Here is a 15,564-nt window from a genome sequence, read left to right on the forward strand (position 1 = left end):
TGGGGGATGCAAAACAGAAACTCAGACTATTAGGACTGCAAGAAAACTGTTAGAAATTACCTGAGCAGGGCTTGCAAAGTGGTGGCCAGCAGTCACATACCAGCCACAGACACCTTTATTTGGCTCTTTGAGATAAGCAATGTTTTTGTTTCTTTTGTTTTTTTTGCAGGGGAAGATTTGCCCTAAGCTAACATCTGTTGCCAATCTTCCTCCTTTTTTCTTCCTTTTTACCCCTAAAGCCCCAGTACATAGTTGTGTGTAGTTGTAAGTTTTTCTGGTTCTTCTATGTGAGCCGCCACCACAGCACAGCTACTCACAGATAAGTGGCATAGTTCCACACCTGGGAACCAAACCTGGGCCACCAAAGTGGAGCACAAGAAACTTTAACCACTAGGCCATCAGGCAATGTTTTTTAAAAGGCAGTGCAACAGTAAATATTACAGTTGCATTGTTATAAACGGCTTGTACCTGCTGTCCTACACCAGCCTGATTCAGTATTTAACTATTTGACCAGACCTTTCAAGCATTTGAGTTTGCAAATCTCCTCCCTCATAGAAATTTTCAAAGCTAGAGGAACATTAGAAATAATCTAATTCAATGAATTCACAGATGTTGGTGGGCCAAGAAAGAGTTGCGAACTTTTTATATTGATAAGCCAAGACAATTTTTTTCCCTCAAAAGTAACTACTATCTATATCACCATGATATCATAAAAGTTATTTTTACAAGAAAAAATAGAACAGCCATTTCCAAGAAAAGCCACTTAGCAATCTTCCAGTAACAAATATATGATTATGTTGATGTAACATTATCTTTTTTTTTTTTTTAATTTGCCACTGACCAACAAAAACGTCCTCTCAGACTGACGCTGGCTCCCGGACTGGTGTCTGGAAGCCACTGACCTGGTTTCAACACTTCATTTTAGAAGTGAGGGCGTGGTTCTATGTTGTTCCCAAAGTTGCATGGCTGGTAAGAGCCACAGCCAGATCTATCACCCAGCTTGCCAGTGCCAAGACCAAGGTTTTCACTTCATCAGCTGCTGGAAGGCACTGTGTCATAAGGCTTTTCTGGAGCCAGATAGAGCCCAGTAAAATCCTGGCTCAGCTGTATAGTCTTAGCCAAGTTAATAAACTTCCCCAAGCTCCTAGCCCTGTGCCTTCCACATTGGAGAACTTCATTTACTTTTCTTTGTCTCTGTCTTCCCATTCTCCCAGCATGCAAGTTGCTGCATTTGAGACACAATTTCCCATTTAAGTCTATGGGAAGTATAATGTGGAAGATGGTCAGGGGCTGGCTGAGGACACTTTCATTTCCCTTTGTAGCCTTCACAAAGCCGGGCCTGCTTGCTCTCTCCCCAAGGCCAGCCCCAGAAAGGGGCAATGGGTTTGCAGTAAAGAAAACAAACTGGCAGCCAAAAAATTAATTGAAAAACAAATTAAGTCTTTACTGTCATCTCTTGGAAATGCCAAAAGAGGACTCATCAACCACAGCGAATCTTTTTGAAATCCTCTTTCCCTCTCCACAGCCCTACCCCAGCCTGCCCACGCACAGCTCCCTGTGCCAGAGCTCATCCTAAAGCTCTTTCTTTATGCCCAGCTCTCTAAAATCCGCCCTCCATCTCGCCCAGAACAATCTTTCTAACTCAAATTCTGCTTTTCACCTTCTTTTTCTGGCCTTCTTTTTTTCTCTTCAATGAGTAATCCTCTCCCTCTGCAATATGAATCCCATTAACCTTCCTTTCTCTTCAATTTCCTCCTTGCTCCTTGCTCCGATTTACATGATCAGGCCAAGACTTGGGCTCCTGAGAAGCTGGTGGAGAGGAGGTGTAGACAATCATGCTTTAATAGTTGATGTCCCTGTGGCATATTTATTTACCAGATATTTGTGCTACAAAAATACTTTGTGTTCTCAGACGTTTTAAACTCTTTACATTGGCAAATATATAGAAAATATTATTTTTTTGTATTTTATGGAGTAAAGAACAAAATAAAGAAGGGAGATGATTGATTACCTGATGTTCCATAAGTCATTTGAATAAGACATACATAGAGTAAATAATTCCTTTATTGTTGTCTAGTCTTTGAAAACATTTTCAACAGTAAGTATTTGTCGATAGTAAGTATTTACTGAGCACTTACTATGTTCTAGGCATAATTCTACATGCTGGGAAAATAGACATGAATAAGACAAACAAGATCCCTGCACTCATGGCAACTCTTATCATGGGTGGAGGGGGGAATATATTCTAGTATGGGGTGGGGAGTAAACAGATAAATGAATATGTTTTCAGATAATGAGAGGTGCTATAAAGGAAATGGAATAGATGATATGATGGCCTGTAAGACGGTGGGTGGACTGGTGGCTGATTAAGTGTATTTCAACTGGGAAGCCTTCTTGAAGTCACGAAGATTTGGTGTCAGATCATTCCAGAAAAGGAACAGCAAGTAAGAAGGTTCCTAAGACTTGGGACGGGGGGAAATGTTGAGGGGGAAGAGAGCTTCGTGTGTTTGTAAACCAGAAAGAAAGGCAGTGACAGTGCAGATTGGAGTGACCTTGACACTGAATGCAGTGAGAAACGTGGCCAGGGCACAGGTCCTGTTGAGACTTACAGGCCAGGGCCAGGAATCAGAATGTATTCTAAGTGTCACGGGAAGCAATTGGAAGACTTTAAGCAGGGGAGAACTTTGATCTGATTATTTTTATAAAAATCATTTGGCTGTGTTGAAAAAAGATTTTAGGAAGGCTGCTTAAGAGGGTATTTCTATGATTCAAGCAGGATACTCAGATTGCTGGACAAGGGTAGTAGCGAAAAGAGATAGTGAAAAGAAGACAGATTCAGGCCATATTTTTAGGTAGAGCATATAAAACTTGCTGAGGAGCTGGATGTGCGAGGGAAAAAATGATGATTCCTAGCTGTTTGCATTTAGCAACTAGTGAATGGATAGTTGGGTCATTTCCTGAGATAGGGAAGAATAATTCAAAATACAGAGAGGTGAGCAGAATCAAGTCTCTGTTTTAGCCGTATTAAACTTGAGATGCCCAGTAGACAGGCAGGTAGAGATGTCAAATGGCATCTATGACTCTGTCAGGATTAAGGTAAATATGCTGCTTTCTCTGCCCAGCATACATTCTTCCCCTTCTTCTGCAATTTCTTCCTCACCCTTCAAGTCTCAGTTCAAACACAGCTCTCTGGGAAGAGAGCATCTCTCTCCTCTAGAGTTTATTTCCGCACTGATCATGGGCAGAAGTGGATGACTTCAAGAGCAATTTCAGGAAGTAAAGATCCACAGGATGTTTGATCTGAGGGTGAGCAGGTGTCAATAGTGACTCCCTGGATTCAGGCTTGTCCAATAGTGTGAATGGTGGTGCCATTCACTGAGCTATAGAACACCAGAGGGCAAGGGGTTTAGGAGAATGAAGGGAAAGCCACGGGTACCATTTTTATAATGTTGAATTTGAGGTCTTTGGGAGACATACATGTGGAGATAAGACGAAGGCAGTTGGACATTGGAGTCTGCCCAGGAGAGAGGTCATTGTTGAAGGAATAATATTCAGAATCATTAATTATACAGATAATAGTTGGAGCAAGGACAGGAATCAGACCTTAAGGATAAAAGAGAACTTCATATAAGGAGAATAGACCAAGTATTGTGGAGCTCCAACATGTAAAGCTTGGTTAAAAGAAGGTAGTTCTGAAAAGGGGATTGTAGAAAGAGCATCCAGGAGACAGGAGGAGAACTAGGAAAATGAGTCACAGAAACCAAGGGGAGACAGCTTTTTGGGGAAGAAGGATCAGTCAACAGTGTTAAGTGCTGCAGAGAAGTAGCTACTAATCCAAACCTATGATTCTACCAAACCTATGTATTGTGTGGTAAAGATGGGTCACACCAGCTCACCAGACCCAGTTGTGCATGTCTCTTCACATCTCCAAGTTCTGTGGTGTCATGTTTGTAGCTTGAATTGGCCATGGTGGGGGTATTTACACTATGGAAATCAGAAACACTACAAATCAAGGCTTCTTCCTTCCCACCCCTCCCTTCCAGAGACCTGGTTGTTAAACATTTACCAACACACCACCAACTAAGACTATATATTAGAATTATCAAGGAGCTTTTAAATATACCGGGGCGTGGGTCCCATTCCTAGATGTTCTAATTTATTTGTTCTGGGGTGTGCCCTGGGTAATGGTATTTTTTAAATGCTCCCTAGGTATTCGATTATGCAGCCAAGACCAAGAACCATGGATCCTTAAAGATTGAAACAACCCTATGTTTGGTGTTCACAGCACATTACATTGATGTCTAGAAAACAGTAAGATAAGTTAGTCAATAAGAAATAGTCTAGGATCCCAGCTAAGCAGGACTGGAAAGTACCACCAGTCTGAACAGGCATAGTGCTAAGTCACATTGCTTGGGACCAAGGTAGGTCAAGGAGGATCAGGGAACAACTCCTATAGGTTCAGGCAGCCATTGTTCAAAATCTTTTCCCTAGTCTTGCCACAGAGTAGAGCCTGAAAAAGAGGCCAACTCACAGAAGAGAGTAGAGCATAGCCGAGAGTCAAAGACAAACTTTCTTCTATAAACACTGTACCTGAAATCCAGTTCCACACCTGGGCTTTACAGGAGCCAATAAATCCTCCTCACACTTTGGGATTTTCTGTTACTTGCATCTGAAAGAGACCCTTATCAGTCAGATGAGTATGGGTTAGGATCTCCATCATTATCTTGTGTTATTGTTGAGAAAGGAATCTTATTATGAACAAACACGATGCCTACCCATGGCATAGGTGATCAATAATAATTGCAACTGCTGATCTATAATATTAGAGAAAGACCCTAAATATTCAATATTCTTATTTCTTCTATTATCGAGTCACACTTTCCTTTTTTTTTTTTTTTTTTTGGTCTCTTGGAAACATTTCCTATTGATTTATAAATAAATATCTGTGACGTTTATGCTACCTAATACAGATGAATACACATAGGACTCAGACTTTACGCTATGACAAAGGGAAAGGTTTAAAGAGAAGTTAGTCAGATATTTTTATTTTGGATAAATGGAATGAGCCAATGAATTGAGAAATCTATCCTCTACTAGTGCTCCTACTGTTTCTCCTGCAAACTTCAAAATATCCCATGGTCCAGGTTTCTTTTAGGTAAACATTTATAGTTTATTTCAAGAGGAGTGAACAAGGCAGCTTGAAAGATCACTTATACTGCTTCCAGATCTCAAGGTAATTTTTAAAAAGATGAGTGCAAGGGAAAAGAGCCTCTTAACCAATTAACTAAGAGGCCACACTATACTTTAGAATTAAAATTACCCAGATATGTGTGAGGATCCAAGTGGAGTCTCATTTATATCATCAAAGAGGTTTCTGCAGCTATTGAAATGAATAAGAGGGTAACAGTTTTAATGATACAACAATCAAATGATTAAGATTATGTAGAAGTAGGTAGGGCCAATATGCCTTCAAGTGGTGGAGATTTTTAATGAGGCAGAAGAATGGCTTTCATTACCTGGTTTATTTTCCAATTCAAATGATTCTTGTCGGTAGTATTGCCACATACAGAAGAGAGTTTTCCAACTGTATGAGTTTTCTTTTGTCTTCTTTTATAGGTAGCTTATATTTGGTTTGGGTTTATAAAAGTCTATATTAGCTTAAAGCAACACAACATATTAACAGAATTTCCAAACTCCTGCAGATAATTTTTTCAGATTTCAGAGGAGAGTGACATGGAAAATGATGATAACACAAGGAGAAATAAGGCTGCTTTTCTAAAGCTTTATCAGTGTTGAGAGTAAGAATATTATTTTCCTAACTAAAAAAATTTTTAAAAAGAGCTATAAAACAGTTGTGTGATAGGCTTATTATTTCTAGGGCCAAATTTTATTTCTTGTCGTATCAGCTTACTTATCTTCTGATATATTAAGTGTAAAACAGAGAAGTGGAGATCAATGTTTGGGTAGCATCTATGCAAGATGTCTCATTGATTATTGGACATAAGACTGTTCTAAGTTCTCTTTCTCTGACAGGATGATAAGAATGTGGATTACTTCCTGCTGCTCTAAGAATGGACTGGGTTCACAGAATTTAGTATTCACTTTTATGGATATGATGACAGAATCTTTGAGAGAAAGAATCTCTTTGCTTTTCTTTTTCGTGTTTTGTGGTTTTTTGTTTTTGTTTTGTTTTGTTTGGAAGCATTTGGGGAAAAGTGTATATGCCTCAGTCAGGTTTCTCAACCTTTCTTTTCTCTACCATTTCCCTAAAGAGAAAATCTTATCTTAATCAATGAACTTAAATTAAATCATTTCAATTAATTAAAGTTTGTTAAATTAAATTTCTCCCTAATGAGAGGAACTAAATACTAAAGAATAAGACTTTGTTGAGCAGAGTTGAGTTTTGGAGGACCACAAACCACTGTAAAATCTAAGATTCTCTTCACTCCCCTCCTGAGGACCAACTTTCCTTCCTTTGGGGAGGGGAGATTAAGGCTCAGATACGCATTCAACTAGAGGAAAATGAGGAAAGTGGGCTTATCATAAAGATCTCAGAGACCCTCCCACAGCCCGGTTGCAGTAAGCATAGCCAGGCTTCCAAAGAACTGTCAAGCAGTTCCCACAGCAGCTGGCTTCATCATCTCTTATCCGAGCATTCTCTAGGCATCTTTTCCTTTCTGCTTCTCTTGCTCTGAGCAGGCAGCCACCCAAATGCCAGATGTTCACAAACGCTCTGAAATCTTTAGTGTACATCTCATTGTTCCATCTCTTATTGCTCTGCTAGCAAGGAGAACAATATCAACAGGAGGGTTGTCCCAAACCTGGCTGGTCAAGGGACTCACCTAGGAAACTTGCAAAATACAGATTCTTGTTGATTTTTATTTAGGAACAACCCATTAACAAGTCAAGCTGCTCATTATATTTCTCAATTTTTTTCTGAATTTCTCATTCTCTGAATTTTTCTTAGTACTGCTTACTCGCAAAGATGATATAAATAATTAACTAAAGATGCCCTGTTCTGTTGTTCTAGACTGCCAACAGGACCTTCTCCCATCTGATTTTTAAACAGAAAGAGTATAGATTACTGCGTAGACAGTTCATAGTTAGAAGAAAAAAAAAACAGATGAAAACTTAGAATTCTTTAAATTCTAAGCTCAAGGAAGAACACACTCTCAAGTATCACTCACAGCACCCGGGCTGTCACGTTGGCGTGAGAGAACTGCAGGGGGGCAGAAAAATACTGGGGACGCAGTTTGAGAAGGAAGGTAAGAACAACTTGTGTTGCCCCTTCTTCAAGGGAGCTTTATAGTTGGGGAGGTGGGGCTGATGGCTGAACGGGGAAGGACTCAAGAGAATTTCTCCTCAAATTCTGAATTTGGGGTGATTCTGAAAAAAGAAAATGGATTCTGCATCTCATTTGGTGTTTGCTTTCAGGCAAAACCCACAACATATCTCCTGTTGCCAGAGTAAGACTAAAAGACAGAGGGGACACGAAGTGGCCTACCTTCAAAGACCTGGGCTCCTGAATTCTCCCTGACAGGTCATCTTTTGTTTTCTTTTTTTTTAAGATTAGCGCCTAAGCTAACATCTGGTGCCAATCTTCTTTTTTCTCTTTCTCCTCCCTCTCTTTCACCCTCTCCTCCTCCTCCCAAAGCTCCCTAGTGCATAGTCGTTATTCTATTTGTAGGACCTTCTGGTTGTGCTGGGTGGGATGCCACCTCAGCATGACTTGATGAGCGGTGCCAGGTCCATGCCCAGGATCTGAACAGGCGAAACCCTGGGCCTCTGAAACAGACCGTGGGAATGTAATGACTCAGCCATGGGGCTGGCCCCGTGACAGGTCATCTTGTGTTGGAATATATCACAGAAATTAGCCTGAAGCACAGACAACCTGCCAGGCTCCACTCCAAAATCATCCAGTGGGATGTGGAGACCCTATCAGCAGAGGTTATGAGGGGACCTTGGTCAGGGAGGCAGAAAGAAGTGGCTATGTCTCCCTGGGATTACTTGCCCTAGGATGCTGGGCAGGGTACCTATAGGACATCTCATGTGCTACCCAGTGAGTCAACATCAGCCACAGTCCTGGTCATGATCGCGCACTGCAGGCAGCAGCAACTGGACAGAACAAGACAAGGCTGGGAAAGTGAACCACCTGTTCACACCCAGGCTCCTTCTCTACCCACCACTTTGGGATACGGGCCCAGCCCCATTGGATCTCTAAGGAAGAAGAAACTCAGTAATTCAGCTCTGAATTTGATGGAGAGTGAAATAATACTGTAATAATACTTGTACTAGAATGGAAAGATTTTCTGGACGAGACTAACTATCCAAAAGATGCTAAATTTTAATACAGAAATGTCCAGCTATAATAAGATTAAGTTTTCTGAAACCAAGTAGAAAAGGAAGTAGATAAAAGAAGTTTAGGTTCTGTAAACAGAAAAATAGAGAATTTTATTCTTATACAATCTTATTTGCAACTGCCCAATAATACCTGTTAGACTCTCTCATCACTGCCAGCAGGACCTTCATAGAAAATTCTAAGGCCCTGGATTGATTTAGCATATAAATCCTTAAAATGTAGATTTTCTACAGAAAATTTCAATGAAGCTCAATTCTTTTAGCTTTAGTTTCTCTGAGAAACAGAAATTATGAAAAAGAAATGCTGCTTTCTGCATAGTCTTGGGTTAGAGGGAGAACGAATTAAAAAGAAAAATGGCACCAGGAAAAGGGTGCTGTTAGGAATGCTGTGGGGCCTCCGTCTGTGCCCCGACTTTAGAGAAACAAGCAGGCTCAGGGGAGTAGAGTATGATTCTGGCTTGGCATGGTGCTAGGGCCCTGCAGGTCAGCGCAGGAGCTGCACGCAAACATCCAAGAAGGAAGACAAGCTCTAAAACCCACCAGCCCAGTGTCCCTCTACCTCCCTTCCAAACATCACACTGTTTTCCTTCTGAGGATTTCCAAGAACTGCATTTCAATTTTTTTAACAACTATATGCTATTTCTCAGTAGATATTCTTCATCATTTCTTTTACCTATTTCTGTATTTTTAACATCTGGGTTGCTATCCTTTTCTTCTTTTGATAAGTAATATGGCAATGAACATTCTCCAAGTGAAGATTCATGTTCACCCACAAGTATTTCTCTGCAATTGATACCTAGAAGGATACTTTATCTCTAAAAATTTCTGAATTTTAATTTTGGATAAATACACCAAGTTCCCTTTTCTAAAAGCTTTTCCATTTTATACTCCCAATAACAATGTTTGCCTATTTCCTCATTCTCAAAGTGTTAAATGCTGGTTGGAAGAACACACATTCTTACTGAATTGTTTTAATTTGCATCTTCCTATTGACAGTAAGGCTGAACCCTTCTTAAGTTTATTTACTGATAGTTATATCTAGCAATTGCTTTTCTTGCCTTAGCCACCCAATATAATGTGAATAGTAATGGTGAGCGTGTACAAACATATTGTTCTGACTATTAGCACAGCTTTTAGCTTTCAAACTATTAAAGCAGTGAATTTCACTAGCAAGTGTCTTAATGTTGAAATATCCTTACTCAGATATTTCATTTGGATGTGATTGATGGGTCTTTTTCCATTCAATTCCCTTACTATTCAATAGACTCTTTCAATCCGAAGTTTGTGCCCTACATTGGGGGCATTTTTTTCCTATGATTTCTATTACTTCTTCACTTTTCTCTGACCCTTTCCTACAAAGAAACCAATTAAATGGATGTTGGACCTTAGGTATTGATTCTTCACGGGCCTAAACTCAGTTCTTATAATATTTTTGTCTCTAACGCCCCTTGTGTTCTAAGAGAGACCCTCAACTTTATTTTCCAGATTATTAATATGTTTTTATCGATGTCCTTTCTATTATTTAGCTCTCCTATTAATTTTTAAAATCCATTGATCAAAATTTTAATTTCCAAGAATTCTTCATTTTCTGATTGCTCCTTTTTCATAGCAGTGTGTTCTTTTATGGATCAATAGTCTTTTCAATGTCATTGAGGATACTAATCAGGGCTGATTTAATGCTTTCTTCAGTTCTCCAAATTATGTCTGTTTCCAACCATTCTGCTAGTTCACTTGGTTCTTCTCTATTATGCTGTTAATTTTTGTCCAATGTCTGATGATCCCTGGTCGCCCATTCATTTTATGAATAATGAGTGAGGTTGATCAATGTAGAGAACTGAAATGGGTTTCCTCTATTTTTCCATCATCCCTGCCTCCCACTTGGAAGCGGAAGAGGAGTCTCCATCAGCCCGCCTGCTTTATGCCCACATGCTCCAAACCCAGCCTCTCCATTGGTGAAGCAAGAAGTATATTAGTTAGTTGAGGGCATTAAGGTATTTCCCTTCCATCCTACATCTGTCATGGAGATTAGTGTTCCCTCAGGTCCTACACCCAACTTCGAGCACTCCCTGGGGGGCATCTTCACTTTCCTTAGACTGCAGTTGCTAACTCTGAGCTTGGTGACAAGCACCTTTCCCTCCTGTTGTTCAGTGTGAGAGAGCTAGGAGGGGGAGGGCTAGCCTAAATGTTCTAAAGTAGGTTTTTAAAAAAGATAAAAAAGTCCTGATAACTTCCCAAGACCTCTTTCTCCTCTTTCTATTAGTTTACTGGTTGTTAATAGCAAACTCAGAAAAATATAAATTCAGGGGGGTTTTCTTCTTGGTTTGCGTTAGACTGTGGCACTCTCTGCTCTGGTCAGTTCTATCCCTTCTATTTTCCATAGTCCAGAAATTTCTTAATTTCTGGCAGAAAATGACACCCTTTCTTGTTTACCAGCACTGTGACAAGTTTGTATCTTTTCTGTCATTTTAATGGGTTTTGAGTCAAAAGAGAGGAAAAGCACATGTCTTTAGTCCATCATCCTGATCCTGACTGTAAGCTCTCTCCTCAGCCTTCCTTGCCTAAACTGTTGGCTTAAAAAAATCCCCTAAACCCATCAGTCAATGTGTACATTGTCCTGCAATTTCTTTTCTTAAACATGGTAGTTGCACAGTAGGATATTCCCTTGCCATTTCTCCTGAAACTTTCTCACCTGTATTAACACAAGCAAGGATCCTGTGGTGAGGCTCATGAGTCCAAACGGCAGAGTCCATGCAACAGTGAGATGTGTGCATTTGGGAGGGTGCCTTGTAGGATTACAGGATTGCTTCCTCCATCTCAGTCATCGCAGAAAATAGGTTAATTAACAGGCCGGCTTCAGCCTTACTAAATTTATTATGAATTATACGTTCAGGGATGTTGGTAAAAGGCCAGCACTGGCATCTCTTTAACTAGTAATTATTGTGTTTTATTGTTGTGAACCAATAACGCATTAACAAGCCAGGACTCCGCTTTATTAGAATGCACGTGGCTCCTCGGTTCCATGCATATTTATTATGTGAGAGAATGGGATTCTCCTTCTCTAGCCTTCACTAATTTAAAAGAAGATATCCTCAATGAAATGTATTCAAATATTTTGACATTTTGCTTCACCTCACTTACAGAGCAGAAATTGTTTCTGACAGTTATTATACAGTGCTGGAATCCTGCTGCTTCCGCTGTTGAAGAACAGGTTGAAAAGACACAGCACTTGCATTTTGTTCAAAGAGTGATTCTGTGGCTTAGAAATAGCAGCACTGTCAGCTGTGATTCCCTGAGAGTTTAGATAATATCCAGTCTGTAGTCACTGCTAACATGGGCTTCTGGGCTTGGGGCGGAAGGAAATGAATGTAAACGGGTGCCCTGAGGTTACCCAGGAGAAGTGTGAAATACGGAGCTGGCATTTGGCCACCTAAAATTTTGGTGAAAATCCTTCTCCCCCTTCTCCACGCTGTCAGCCCCCTATTGTAACGGGCTTAAATTTCGAATGCATCTATTTATACACAGCACACAACAGTAAATGTTAAATTGAAACACTGGGGCATTACAGAAGCTTGAACTGTCTAAAGCGATTAGAGGCAACCTTTGATGGGTGTTTCTTTGATCTTACTGTAGTGAAAGCCAAAAATCACTCTCGGATCATCTGTAAGGGGGCACGGGATGATATGTCACAGAACAACTAACAAACCTAACAACCAACCTGATATGATTTCTTTTGAATACCTCTGGTTTATTCAGTAGACCTCTTCTCTGAATGCAAAAGTATTCTTCCAAAGTAACAGGATAAAATACTCACTTGCAAAGGGCCTGACAGTAGCACTGGCAGAGTTTGGTACCAACAGATCTTTATGGAGCTACTGAGACAACCAGAAGCAAGGGGAAAAATCATTTATCAGCCCAGCTGCCATTATTTACTCGGTTTTCTTCCCATTTCACATCCAACCCAAGGCTATGTCTGGAAGCAGAGTATCAGCTCAGGGTCAAAACTGACCAGCTATGCCTTCAGAGGAGCCAAGAGGACTCAGCTGATCACACAGTGTGTATGGAGACACAGTTGACTCCACTGGGCATAGCTTAAAGAAAAAAGAGAGTCCAGGTGGGAATTGAACCTGTTTTTTGCAGGTTAACAAATAAATATATCACAGATTAAGGACACACTGATGTTTAAAGGGGAGACTCACAGGATAGCAGCTCTGCCAACGATAGACCAAGGCATCTAGAAATCTGGCTGGTGGAGATACGCATCTGGCGGACTGAGGGTATTTTGGGTTTGGCATCCAGATTGGTTGAGGCTGAGGCAGCCCAGCTAAGAAATTGGCGGGGAGCCCCGGGAAGGGCCTCGGCGGGGGGAAAGGATCCTGCAGCAGGTCAGGGGATTTATTTGCTGGCGACGTCCCCGGGGACCTGTGAGTAAATCTGGAGGGCACTGAGGGGTGACGAGACCCATTATTCATCAGAATGAGACATAGCCAATTCAGCCCTCGTTAGGGATTTCTGCCAGGCGGTGAGAGGTCATACCCTGGCAGCAACCTGGAAATAGATGAGAAAAAGCTTCTGCCACTTTGGAAGGATGAAAAGAAATGCATCTAAAAGTTTTTTTTTTTTAAAGGTAAAGTCAGCCCTAAAGGAACTACAGAAAAATTGTCTACGTTAGACCAAGTAAATTATTCCAGGTGACTCTCAGTGAATAAAGCTGGTTGAGCAGGAAAAGAGGAAGTAGGATCCCAAAGCATTATTTGCACTGAACTGCAAATTATCTGTTCCTTGTCTTATTCATTTTTATATCTCTAGTTAGTACCTTACAAAATGCTTGACACGCAGTAAGTGCTAAATAAACATTGGTGAATGAATGTCCAAGTTTTTAATCTCCAATGTAATCATAATAGGGAACCAGGTGGGAAGTGATGTATTACAGTATTTTTGAGGCCAGTATTAACTGTGGCTTCCCAGGTAATTTCTAAAGAGGCATGATTTGTGGTATCTAAAAACGTCCCATTGCTCTAAAATATCTGAATTTCTGCATCTCCACAATTCACATGTTTTCCCTTGGTCAGGATGATGTAACTAAGTGCTTTATGTGGGTTGTCTCATTTAGGGCTGTACTATCCCCATTGTACAGTTGAGGAACCCCAGACTAAGTGACTTCCTCAAGTTTACATCTCTGGTAAGGATCTGAACTCACTCCAGAGCTTGGATTTTTCAGCCCCAAGTTATCCTACCTCCTGCACTGTTACTAAAAGCCTGCAACAATACACATATCATTTAAGAAAGAAAAAAAAAAATGAATCGTCAATCCTTAGCATATTTGTTTGAATTGATTCCTCAGGTAAATTAGCCAGGCACTAAGCTGGACCCTGAAAAGAGAGAATTAAAATGTTTGATGAGAAGAATGCTTTTGAAAATTCCAATCCCAGGGCTGTGATTCATTTATCCAGCACTTACTGTGTGCAAGCATTTTGTAAAGTACTAACTCCAGAAAGACAGCTCTATGGGACTGTCTCTATCAGGCCAGTTTCATTTTCCTCCAGGGAAAACCCTCTTTTCCACATGTGTATACCACAAAAGACGCATTACTAATTTAAGTTTTTAAATAAATTCTTAATTACCCATAGAATTGGATAATCTTTTTTCTTCTTTGCCCTGCCGCATCATCAAGAGTTGGAGATTAAATTGAATGAGAAGATTCTCCAAGGGAACACCCAAAGAATAGCTTAATAAAATGTGCTATTGTCCTATTAACTGGGGAGTGAAGTCATATTACAGTTAGAAACTTCATTGCAGGCGAATCTCTCCAGCAAAAGCACTATTCAAATGGCCATCTATTAAGGAATAATGGAAGGCTTTAGAAAGTGCCATTAGTAAACATTTGGTAGAAAATTGAAGGAGTTACCTATGTAATTTCGTGATGTGTACTTGAGACTACCTCTTTTTTTCCCTTGAACTACGCAGAGATTTCCGTGAGGGTCAACATAGCCTGTGGCTTCACTTCGATATGAGCAGAGTTTGCTTAGTTTTCTTTTCCCAATATAGAGAAGCTTTAACCAACATGAATAGTTAGCATGAAAGGTAACATTTGCACATCTAGATTCCTGAGTTTCCTAGGAAAATTGCGTTTCTCTTAGTAGAGATTTCCAGTATAAGAAACTATTTGAATAAATCTTTCCTCGAATTGGGCACGCAAAGTTTGGCAAGTTAAGAGGCTGTCAGATGTGGATACCCTTGGACTATTGATATTTTTGCTGTGAATTAAAGGCATCTGGATATATAATCTAATACATGTAAAATATAACATATATCTAATGTGATATTAGATATTGTATAATATATGACTTGATATATTAATATATTAATACATATATTGCATATTATGTTTTATGCATATATTATGCATGTAATGCATATATTAATATACTGATATATATATGAGTGTATGTGTGTGCGTATAGATGTATATTTAATGGTCTGCCATGTGCCAGGTATTTCTAATAACAATGAACTAATACTTACTGAACACTTAGTAAACGCCAGGCACTGTGCTTTAAAATCCTATCCTAGGGCTTGGTCAGGGAAGGCTTTCTTGGGTACTATTATCCCTGCTTTTTATTAGGAAAACCAAGGCAGAGGTTGCCCAAGGCCACTCAGCAAGTAGCAGAACAGAGATTTGAAGGCAGGCAGTCTGACTCCAGAGCCCATACTCTCGGCCACTGTGTACATGTGGTCTCATCTAATTAACAAACTCTAAAGCATTAGTGACAAAGCTCCATTTCTGACTTATTTCTGTTTCTCTTTGCAAATGAAGACCTGACATAAGCATTTGTGCCTCTTGCCCATTTTACTCAAATGAAGAGTATTTTATGACAGAAAATAACCTTCGCACAAGGTTAATAAATGTGTAAAATGTGCCAATATCCTTGTGCCTGGCAAAACACTTTAGGGCTGAGGGTCATCACAAGCTAACACTGACTTGACCTCCTTTGTCATATTCATTAACCTTCTATCCCTTTTGAAACTGATTCTGAAATACTAGCACTGATTGCTTAATCACCACATAAGGTAAGTTACACCTTGTTAGCCTGATAACAGTTTGTTAAAACACAGGGTAATTTGAAGCAATTGCTATTTCCTATCCAATTAAATGGACTATTGTTCTTTACTGAAGTACAAATAGTCTAAATCTAGTTTATTCAGAGC

General features: G+C 40.0%; 1 long non-coding RNA gene across 1 annotated transcript in view; it reads right to left on the minus strand.

Moving 5' to 3' along the window:
* The window catches only part of LOC103550507 (uncharacterized), a 36,580-nt gene extending 23,721 nt beyond the window's left edge, over positions 1–12,859 (minus strand). The window contains exon 1 of the long non-coding RNA XR_544806.2: positions 12,555–12,859. This is a non-coding gene — a long non-coding RNA (uncharacterized lncRNA). The remainder of the gene's footprint in view (positions 1–12,554) is intronic.
* Between the last annotated feature and the right edge of the window lie 2,705 nt (positions 12,860–15,564).

This window comes from Equus przewalskii, chromosome 9 (genome assembly GCF_037783145.1).
Source record: "Equus przewalskii isolate Varuska chromosome 9, EquPr2, whole genome shotgun sequence".
NCBI lineage: Eukaryota > Metazoa > Chordata > Mammalia > Perissodactyla > Equidae > Equus > Equus przewalskii.